Here is a 10903-nt window from a genome sequence, read left to right as displayed (position 1 = left end):
CAAATCTTACCTATTCCCCGTTAATTTATCTAAAGATCTTCTCAAAATGTTACCACACCCATGGCCATGCACGCGAGTTTTCGACCAAAGATTTCGATAACGATATAAGTGATGATGAATCCGATGAGGATTCTCCTTCCTATGATAAACTCTTTCATTTAATCAATGAGCAACAAATGGTCCTTAAGAAACAATCTAAAGAGCTTAATAAATCCAATGCACTTAATGACATTCATGCTACCTTTGTTTCTAATTATAAACAATTATTGTGTAAATTCAATTTGCAAAACAAGGAGCATGAATAGCTTAAAGCTAATTTGAGTGCATTGAATTTCAAACTAAGGTCCCTTTGAAGCAATTAACCTCTATATTTAATTTCAATTCTAAGATAGATGTTTCTACTTCTTGTGATGATTTAATTGATTTATCTAGCTCACCCTTTTGCAATAAGATTTATGTTGAGAATGTTGTTGTATAATTATCTAACAACCTTATTTTACACAAGAGAATGATGAACTTAAGCAAGAAGTGAAGAAGCTCAAGAAAGACTTAGGCAAATTTAAAAGGCAAAGGATATGTCCAACCTCCTCAACATAACAATGCTTTCATGGTAAAGAAGCTTGCGGAGGGGTCCACCATGACATGCTTCAAATGCCATCAAGAAGGCAATAAGTCCTTCCAATACAAACAAGTGAAGAAGGAGACCAAGGAGAAGAAGAAGATATGGAACCTCTCTAACAAGACCTCCAACCACTACACCAATACCAACTACAAGATCAAGACCGAGAGCAACCACTATAAGCTCAAAAAAAAGAAAATGGTAAAGTGGTTGCACACATAGTTAGGAGAAAGAATTAGAGATGGAACCAACCCATTTGGGTGCCTAAGTAAGTCATCACCAACATGAAAGGGCCTCAATCGGTTTGGTTCCAAAGAAGACTTGAAGCGCGATACGGCTATGGGGATTTGGAGACTTGGCTCACAAGATGAAGTGAAGGTTCAAGCAAAGAAGTCAAGTATATAAGATGGATGTATTGATGAAGATTATGATCATCACATACCCAAATCCCCTTTCAAATGTAAAAGAGGTAAATGGTAGCTAGACTTATGTTCATATTTTTTTTTTTTTGCTTTTAGCTTATTTGCCTCGTCTAGGATTGCATATGCTTATTTTAATTTATTGTAATGTCTAGTGTAGATTTTCATCTGTTAGGTTGCTTGTGTTTATCTCTAAACTATGAGAAACCTATATGGTTTATTAGTTGTAGGTTTTTTACATGTCACTAGTTTTTACAATTGGTATATTTCTTGTGTCATGATCAAATTTATAGGATAAATCCCAACTGTTATCAATAACAAGTCCATATATCTTAAAAGTATTCAATAATTATATGCACACTTTTAGGGGGAGTATATCCTATATGTTATGATTTTAAAACTAACATATGTTTCTAGTAACATCTTTTGTAGTCTCATGTAGCAATTAACATGTTCCCGAAGGTATGCAATACTTAAATGCTTCGATTGATATTATTGTCAAATCTTTTATTTATTTAAGCTACACCCATACATAATATTGCTTAAACTTTCTATCTTGATATATTATCTAGTTGTGTATATATTTCTTTTTCATTGTATATATGCACACATATAGGAGAGTTTAGACTATATTATGTGAGTTTCATAAATTATGATCCATGTGCTTTTATAGCCTACAATTGGTATCATTCATTTGTAGTGATATCCATTTTATTGGTATCCTTTTATTGGATCATGATTTATGAAGCGCTCTCTCATATGTTCTAATATATTTTTTCTTAAGTTCAACATGTGTTTATAATTCTTTTTAGGAGATTATTGACAAAGGGAGATAAGTTTGACGATTAAATTAAGATAAAAAATGCGAGAAGATTGTAGTAACTAGCAAGATGTCTAAGAATACCGAAGTTAACAAAGAGAAAAAAAGATGCTAGGTGCCTAGATTGATAAAAGAGAAGCTTTTGCATAGGTCATTCAAGGGAGATAGTGGCAATAGAGAAAGGGAGAGTCACAACAAAGAGGAACAAAGTGGTAAGAATATGTATCTAAGCAATGTGGTAAGACTTTGTACTCGTTTATGATATTTACATTTGGTATTTGCAACTTGCTTTGGTTGTGTTGTCATCAATCAACAAAAAGAGGGAGATTGTAGCGAAAATAGCTCTATTAGGCTATGATTATGATTTTGGTAATTAATGATAATATAGTCAATGAGACTAACATGTTTGTTAATAATATATGTTATTAGGTCTCATGGATGCAATACATAAAGAAACCACCGCAACTGGGACAAAGTTAGACTGAACTGGAGAAGTCCTAAGAAGATTTGCCTTACCGGATGGTCCGGTGCTCTGGGTGTTGAACTCACAAAAACATATTTGATAAAGGGGAGAGAGGCCTAAAGACCTCACCAGAAGGTCCGATGATCAGAGAAGATACACACGGGAGTATTTTGTCAAAGAAGGTTGCAACCATTGAAGTTGAAGATCAAAGCACCAGATGGTCCGGTGATCAATGTGTTGCACACAGCGGACAATGATTTTAAGAAGACATTCAAGCCACCAAAATGCTTAAATTGATCATCCAAGATAATTAAGCACAAGATTAGTGTGTGATTAGTGTTTATTAGCCTAGAGAGAGTGTTTCTAGGTAATGGTTGCCTAGAGAGTGGATCAAGGAGTGATCCAACCTTGTACCAAGTGGTACGCCGGCACCTTAGAGTCTTGGTGACTCATCAGCAAGCTTGTTGACCCTCTGACTTGGTGTGGAGCAGCGACGAGAAGAGTATATGGGGACGCAGATATCTTTGCCTTGGTGGTTTAAGCTCCGAAGTGATCACAACGGCGAGGAATCAGAAAAGAGGCTAGTGATGAGATATTGACTTGGTGGTTCATCCAGGTGGATGTCTTGTCTTTATGTCTTGGTGACTCAAGAGCCATGACCGGGTGCCGACTGAGAGCATATCCTTTGTAGAGCTCCAATGTGGACTAGGAGTGACATTCATGCCATCAATACTACGGGAAAAAATATCTTGTTCCAAGTTTGATCTCTCTACCTTATTTACATTTCTATATTTACATTCTTGGAATTTACCTTCTTAGATAGGTTACATGTATTTTGATCGGTAGAGTAGATACATTAGATAAACCTAGAGCACATATAGATAGAATTTAATATAAGTTTATTTTGTGTAGTTTTTGGAGCCAAAATAGTTCTAAGTATCCTAATTCACCCCCTTTTAGGACGTCACCGATCCCTTCACGTGTGCACTTGTAGAGCCTAACGATGGAGGTGCTGCTGCATCACCTGCATGTGAACCAACCGGAGGTTCACCGTCAAGTCCATCATCACCTGAAGCACTGATTTCAAAGGGGCCATAATCCCCTATGAGTTCTTGGAGAAAAAAATCATGATCGATTGATGTATTATAATCATGATCATCGGTATCTATGATCAATATCGAATGGCACTACAAAAAATACAAATATTCAAAGTTAGAAATAATTAAATAATAAAACTAATAATAAAATAAGAATAAATAATGATGCAAAAAAATCATCAAGATTTCTTCAACTTTAAGACATAATCACCAAGATTTCTTCAACTTTAAGACAGTAGGATGACGGTTTTAGAATTGCTCGGATTTTTGGTAAAAATTCAAACTAATTTTACCAAATTATCGCTAATTCTCAAAAACTTTGAGACAATAATGAGAGGAGGCAACAAGAGTAAATAGAGCAAATGGTGTTGTTCGTGTGGAATGGAAGGGCAGGATGACCCTCTATTTATCCGTGAAAATGGTGATTTTTGTATATATTTTTTTGAATTTTACGGAGCTCAAACGGTCACAAAACGGCTACAAAATTCAGAAATACCAGGTTAATGGGTTAAACGGGCCGTTCCTGGCCCATTTAACTCCTTAAACATGTGTACTCTCGCGTGCTGGGCCCATGCACAATGGCTACAACTGGCCTAGGAGTGCTCGCTGGGTCGTGCCATGCTGGGCCAGCTGTGCCGCCGCGCGCCCGCTAGGCCATGCCCGCCCGCCTGAGCGTGTCGACCAAACCATGCCGTGTCGGGCCGGTCGTGCTGTTTGGGCCGCCGCGTGCCGAGCGGGTGCATTGGGTCGTGCCGTGCCGGGTCAGCTGTGCCTCCTAGGCCTACGCATGTCTGGGCTATGCTGTGCCGGGCCGTGTCGTGCCCGTGCCAGCCCGAAACGTCTGCGCCAGGCCATGCAGATCTACCATGCCGCGTGCTCGGCCCAGGCACGGCTCGGGGCCTCGTGTTGTGCCGGCCCGGCTCGTCTAGACTCGGGTCAGGCCATACTTGGGCTATGCCTACAGTGTCGTGCTCCGGGTCGACCCAATAGACACGGCCTATTTGGACATCATTACACAGACTGCATGGAGACCAATCTTTTCTTTTCTTTTTTATTTGGAGGGGGCATCGAGATCGACCTGCATGTTGAGCAGAAGTAAAGGCTACAGCCAGGAGCCTAAATTCATATGTGCAACTGAATTTGTAACCTGAAAGTATACCGAGGTAGGGAGTGGAGGACATGTGCAAACTGTATAGGGTGTGATTGGTTGCTCCTATGTCTTGTTGTTTGTATGGACCATATACGTAGGTTGAGGGGAAGAAGATTGTTTGGTTGAATGTATCTGTTTGGACAGGCTAAGCTGAGTTTCTGTTTGGTTGACTGAATCTGAGATCGTATGAGTGGATGTAAGAGTTGAAATTCTAATTGGTTACTCGCATGAGAGTGATTTTGTGACACTAATAAGTGGGCCCGCCTGTATAAGCGAATGCAGGGGCCTGCATCCGCCAGGTCAGGCTACGGAGTGAAGCTTGAATCCTCTCGAGCCAGGCTAAAACAGTATATACAGATAATCAAATATATTTCTCTCTAAGATTATACGTATCCATTGAGCCAGGATCCTGAACGCGAGCAACCAATCATTGGATGCCCCGATGCAGATTCAATTCACTCCAGTACTCGTGTTGTTCGATGGGTACTCCAGTCTCCAATACCGATGCAGATTTCTGTAAGCAACGGTCTGATACGAAGAATAAAGTATGCATAACAAACAAGTAATTTGGGAAGGTATAGCTAGCGTTTGCTTTTAAAAAACTCTTAATTAAAACATCATTTAGAGAAGAAATTAAATTATTCATGTCTATAGCATCGTTTTAAGAAGAGCTGAGCTATCACTACCACAAAACACCTGATGAGTGCCCAGTTTACAACCGGCATCACTATCAGTTATTGAATCGGCACTAAATAACCGACTGTGACAATCCAAGATGATCATCGTTGGTTATAAAACCGATAGTGATACCCCTTATCATTGTTGGTTCACGACATGAACCGACAGTAATAGTTATGATATCCCTGTCAGTTCAAGGCTAAAACCGGTAATAGTAGTTATGATATACACAATAGTTCATTCATCATATCTCATTCACGCATATATGTACAATAGTTCATTTATCACATCTCGTTCAACAATATATACACCACATATTCATTCAACCACCAAAGTTCATTAATTTACCACAACACAAGTTTTCAGCTCATGACAAGTTTCCACCAAATATATTCCCACCAAACCATAAACATGAAATCTGTCATCTGTTCTCATCTATTCAAATTTCAATCATATTAACAAAATGGTTGCTGAGACACATCAACACCTAAATTTTCTAACTAAAATCTCAAACTAAAATTGCTAATGAAATGATTCACAATGACTCACATCTCTAACTAAATTCTATATAATCATCCATCCTACAGAGAAAGGAGAGAAGGGTCAGGACACATCGTTGGTTGGTGGAGACGCAGTGGCAGAGCACATTGTCGGGGAGGGGTGGATGCAAGGCCACTGGGCATCGGTGGCAGCACAAATGAGGTCATCATGCCGTGGTGAGCCCGTGTGTGGGCACACCCTTGGTGGCGATGCATGGACGAGGCGAAGGGGTCGACGGCGGCCATGGGTGGACCAGTTTGCCTATGACACGCTGAAGCTGTGGGTTGCCTCAACTGAGCTAGAGATGGAGGGAGGAGGCGGCATGATGAAGTGTGCCAATGGCCGAGGAGGAAGACTAACATGGTGGTACTTCAGTGGAAGGGAGACAAAGCCGAGGATGTGGTCAAACTCCTGGTGTCAACGCGGAGCTCTTGGTGGTGATAGAGGACCCTGGCATCAGGGAGGGCGTCAGTGGTGGCAGAGGAACTGAGCATCATGGTGGCATGATGGCGGTGTGGAGGTGCTGGGTGGCACGACGACAGCAGTGTCGAGGAGCTGGGACGACGTGGAGGTCGGTGGCTCATCGACGCAGAGGAGGATGCGGTTGTGGTGGTGTGGGTCGAGGAGGACGTGGTGGGGGCGACACGGAGTCAAAAGAAATGATTAATTGTTGATGGTTGAGGAAACAATTAGGTTATATATGGGCTCACTATTAGTGCCAATTCACCACTAGAACCGATAGTGATAGTCTATCATTGTCGGGTGATAATTAGAACCGACAGTGATACTTGAACTATCAGTGCTAGTTCTCCTTTCCACTCATCAATGATAGCCTATCACTGTCGGTTTTATTTGGGAACCGACAATGCTATCATTTACATTATATGTTTTTATAATATTTGTTTTTTGCAGTGTATTAATACAATATATGAAAGCATCATTTAAGTATTTTTACACCACATAAATATAATTAATTAAATCATATCATTAATATTTTTTACACCACATAAATATCTCCATTACTCCATATAATACAAATTGGAACATATCCTTAAAATTGTTACGTATGATAAACTAACATGTCCTTAATACAAATTAAAATATATCCTTATTTAATACAAATTAAGCTACTTCGTTTTAACAATTAGCCCTTCATGATGATCGTGATATATATAGGTAGCTTCCTCACTATCTTACATAAGACTTGTTGATGAATGAATAATGAATAATGAAAATATATATATATATATATATATATATATATAAATACAATATATATCCCTATAACGGGTATCCACCGTACACGTGTCATTAACCCAATACGATAAGTTTTACAACCACCATGGGGTAAATAAGGTATTTTCCAATATTACAGATAATTCATCATTTTCTACACATAAACCATCCTCGATTTAGGAAGGAACCTTCTAGATATTCAGAAATAATACAATTCAAGAAGATTACACTTGAAAACTCCAAGTACGGTACATCTTCTTGACCGACTATATAAGAAGGGGAGGGAGAATGTCTAGGGACAATCTGATTGGAAGCCAGATAATTTGATTCCAAGCAAGAACCTGGACAAACAATACATTGAAAGCCTAGTCGGATAGAAGCAAAAACAACCTATTGAGATCAACAATAGAGTCATACCATGATTATATTCATCCGACAAGGGTTTTAGGATTTAGAGCATGAGAGAATTCAACGAGGTCATTCGGATTAGATCTAGACAAATCCCCATTGTAATTGCCTTTTCTTGAGATTAATCAATGCGAAACATGATGTAGGGATGTCTGAACCTGTATAAAATATTGTGCCATCTTCTTTTATATGCACAATTAATGACCATATATCCCTACTTATTTAAAATATTTACATAATTGACTTTACCAATCATCGACAAGACGTATCTCAAACTTTTCTCTGAAAGGAGGTAGCTCGTTGAATTCATTGTACTCTTGCTCATCGATAACATTCTTAACTACATGGTGCTCTTTGTTAGACTCGTCTGTTACATAAAAGACTTGTGTTATATCATTGGCAAGTACGAATAACTCTTCTATGTATCCGACTTGTTTGAGGTCCATAATAGTCATACCGTACTTATCGATCTTCACACCCGCTAAGAGTCTGAACTATTAGCACCGAAACATAGTATGTGTCTATAGTTGAGCTCCCAAAACTCATATAGAAACCATAGTAAGTGTCCTTCTTTCTATTGTTGTCATATCCATCTATACGGACACCGCTGTTTTGGTTGATACTCTGCTATCTTAGGCTCCCGTATAAAATGAATACACATTTATGTCATATCCTTAGAATGTCATGATTGTACTTGATGGTCCCTGAGCCAACAACTTCAATTAAACACAGGTTGTCTACATACCCATCATGTGATTTTGTAACCAATCGCTGAACAGATCTCTGTACTCTATCGTGCTCCAAACCTATGATTTCTCTGAGTTTTTGGTGTGTAGCATGTTCTTCTACATGTTAATATATGGACCTACTATAACTTATCGTTGTAAAACTATGAGATGTGCTCACGTGAATGAAACATGATTATTAGGAAGGATTGTTTTTATTCCTATCACCCCTTTCTCTTATAGCCTCCCCTCATGGCGAGATACGGGTACACCAATCGGTTTGAGATCCATGTAATCAGTGCATAACTCAACGTTCTCCTCGGTTCAACCACCATCAATAATGCAGCTTTTCGGCTAAGATTGGTTATAAACATATTTCTTTAGAACTCTTATGAATCTCTTGAAAGGGTATATCTGATGCAGAAATAAGGAACCAAGAATATGTATCTCCTTCACAATGTGAACAATGAAATAGAGCCTGATATAAAAAAATGATGGAGGGAAACACATCTCAAATTGGCATAGATTATGGACCACATCATACTGCAGCTTCTCTAGTTTTAGCAGATCAATGACCTTCTGTGATATTGCGTTGAAGAATGAACACAAAATTTATGATTGTGCCTCAGGCCTTCTCTGGCAGAATACCTCTAATTACAACTAAAAGCATTGGTGTTATCAGCACGTGAAAATCATAAGACTTCATGCTAACTAATTTATTACCTTTAATGTTTACTAGTCTCTTTATATTGTTGAGTAATCGGGTGAAACTTTGACACCATTCATACACTCGTACATCCTAGTTTTCTCTTCCTTGCTCAGAGTGTAGCAAGTTGTGAGAAGGTACATTGGTCTTTCCCCATTTGTTAGATATCTACAATAAGGTAATTGCAATCTATTTCCTAAATTAGAGCTCAATTAGAGCTCTAGCTCCTTAAAAATTTGTCGCCATAAAACAATTACACACTTTCAAAATCTAGAGCAATCTAGCAAGTAAAGCTAACTATAAATGAAAGATAGATCGAGTTACTAACCTTGGAACACCTAGAGAATGTGGATTTCTCTAAATTTTGAAACCTCCGAGCACCAAGTCGTCACAAATGGTCGCCAATAGTGGAAGAACATAACTCCTTCTATTCAGCTTGGGCTTGGGGAAGAGGATCACATGCTTTTTCTAATGTATAATTATCACTGCTGGTCGAAAACAAAAACTGACAGTAATACCATATTATCAGTGCATGTTCATTTTACCTAATGTGAACTGGCAGTGATAAGTGATACATTATTAGTTCATGCGATCTCAATGATTAATTGATCGTTGGAGGTTATGATATCACTATCGGTTCTAATCAAATTGACAGGAATAGTTGTCCGCTTCTTGAGGTTTCTGTAGTAAGTGTATGCAGATAGTATGATTTCATATCCTCCCTAAAAAAGATCATATTAATCCAAGCTTCAAACTAGAATGCCCTCGATCCTGCGCTGGCTGCTGCCGTGCATGATGTATGACATCTAGCACTATTAGTTGTTGTGATGAAGGTTACTCCATCCGATCATAAATATTTATTGTTTTGATTAAGATCCGGTTAAACTTTTAAAACTCTGACCATTAATAACTTCCAAAATATTTAATTTAGAAATATAAAAATCACATTTGTAGATTTATCTTGCAAAATACTTTCATAATATTATATTTTTATTAGATGTTATAATTATATTCTAATAGTATATAATGGTCAAAGTTGCATGTCAAAGACTATAAAAAATTAAAAATATCATGTATTTTTTTACCGGAGAGAGTAATATATGCTGTGGTGTTCAGTGCTCCAGTGTCCCGTCCATAATCCATTGGGCATTATTCCGTTGCAGTAATGCCCGTGCCTCGTCGGCAAGCTATATAAGCTCCTTTTCCCTAAATCTGTATCCTCCTCTCCGTCCTTTTGGATTTGGTATCTTACTACCTTTTGGGCTTTGAGCTTATCCCAGACAGGACAGAGGTAGTAACCTGCCATGTGGGGCACACCATCAGCTCAGCTGGTGGCCGGCACACTCATGGCAGTGTGGGACACGCATCAGGGCGAGCTAATCAAGCAAGTAAATATACTATCAAGTCAAGAATTCACGATCTCTCAGGTTATCTGCTACTGTAGTTTACTGTAGCATTAGGCAGTTATATATACATATATATATGTATATGTACATACATATGTATATGTATATGTACATACATATGTATATATATATGTGTATATGAATATGTGTAATTTTCTTTTTCGGGGAATTCTAGAAAAATGTCAAAACGAATATTAGTTATATTGATAAATTGGTATATCCAGCAGCGCCTACATTCGCTCTGTACGTACGTACGCACGCTCGCTCGCGCTCACGAACGTGACGATGCCGGCGTGTGCGTGGATTCCTTTCGTCCTGAACCCAACCCCTGATGCTCCATACCGCGCGTACTGAGGTGTATGCACCATCTATCATAAACCAGCTGAGCTACTACTTACCGCGCGCGATGTTCTTTAGCTAGGTATGGGTGCCAGTGTACACCGGTTAATGCTGGTTAACCCAATGCTTGCTGCTACAGTAATTCAGAAATTAAATTCAGATTGTTAGGGGTTATTTGGCAGACCTCCAACTCTATATTTGTTTTGTAAATCCACATATTCGTGAAGCAGCATCAGTGGACCGATGGTAAAAACGAATAATATCCCCTCAGTTTGATGGGCTGTTTGGTTTTTATTG

Source organism: Phragmites australis, chromosome 5 (assembly GCF_958298935.1).
Source record: "Phragmites australis chromosome 5, lpPhrAust1.1, whole genome shotgun sequence".
Classification (NCBI taxonomy): Eukaryota; Viridiplantae; Streptophyta; class Magnoliopsida; order Poales; family Poaceae; genus Phragmites; species Phragmites australis.
Note: the sequence above shows the minus strand (reverse complement) of the source record.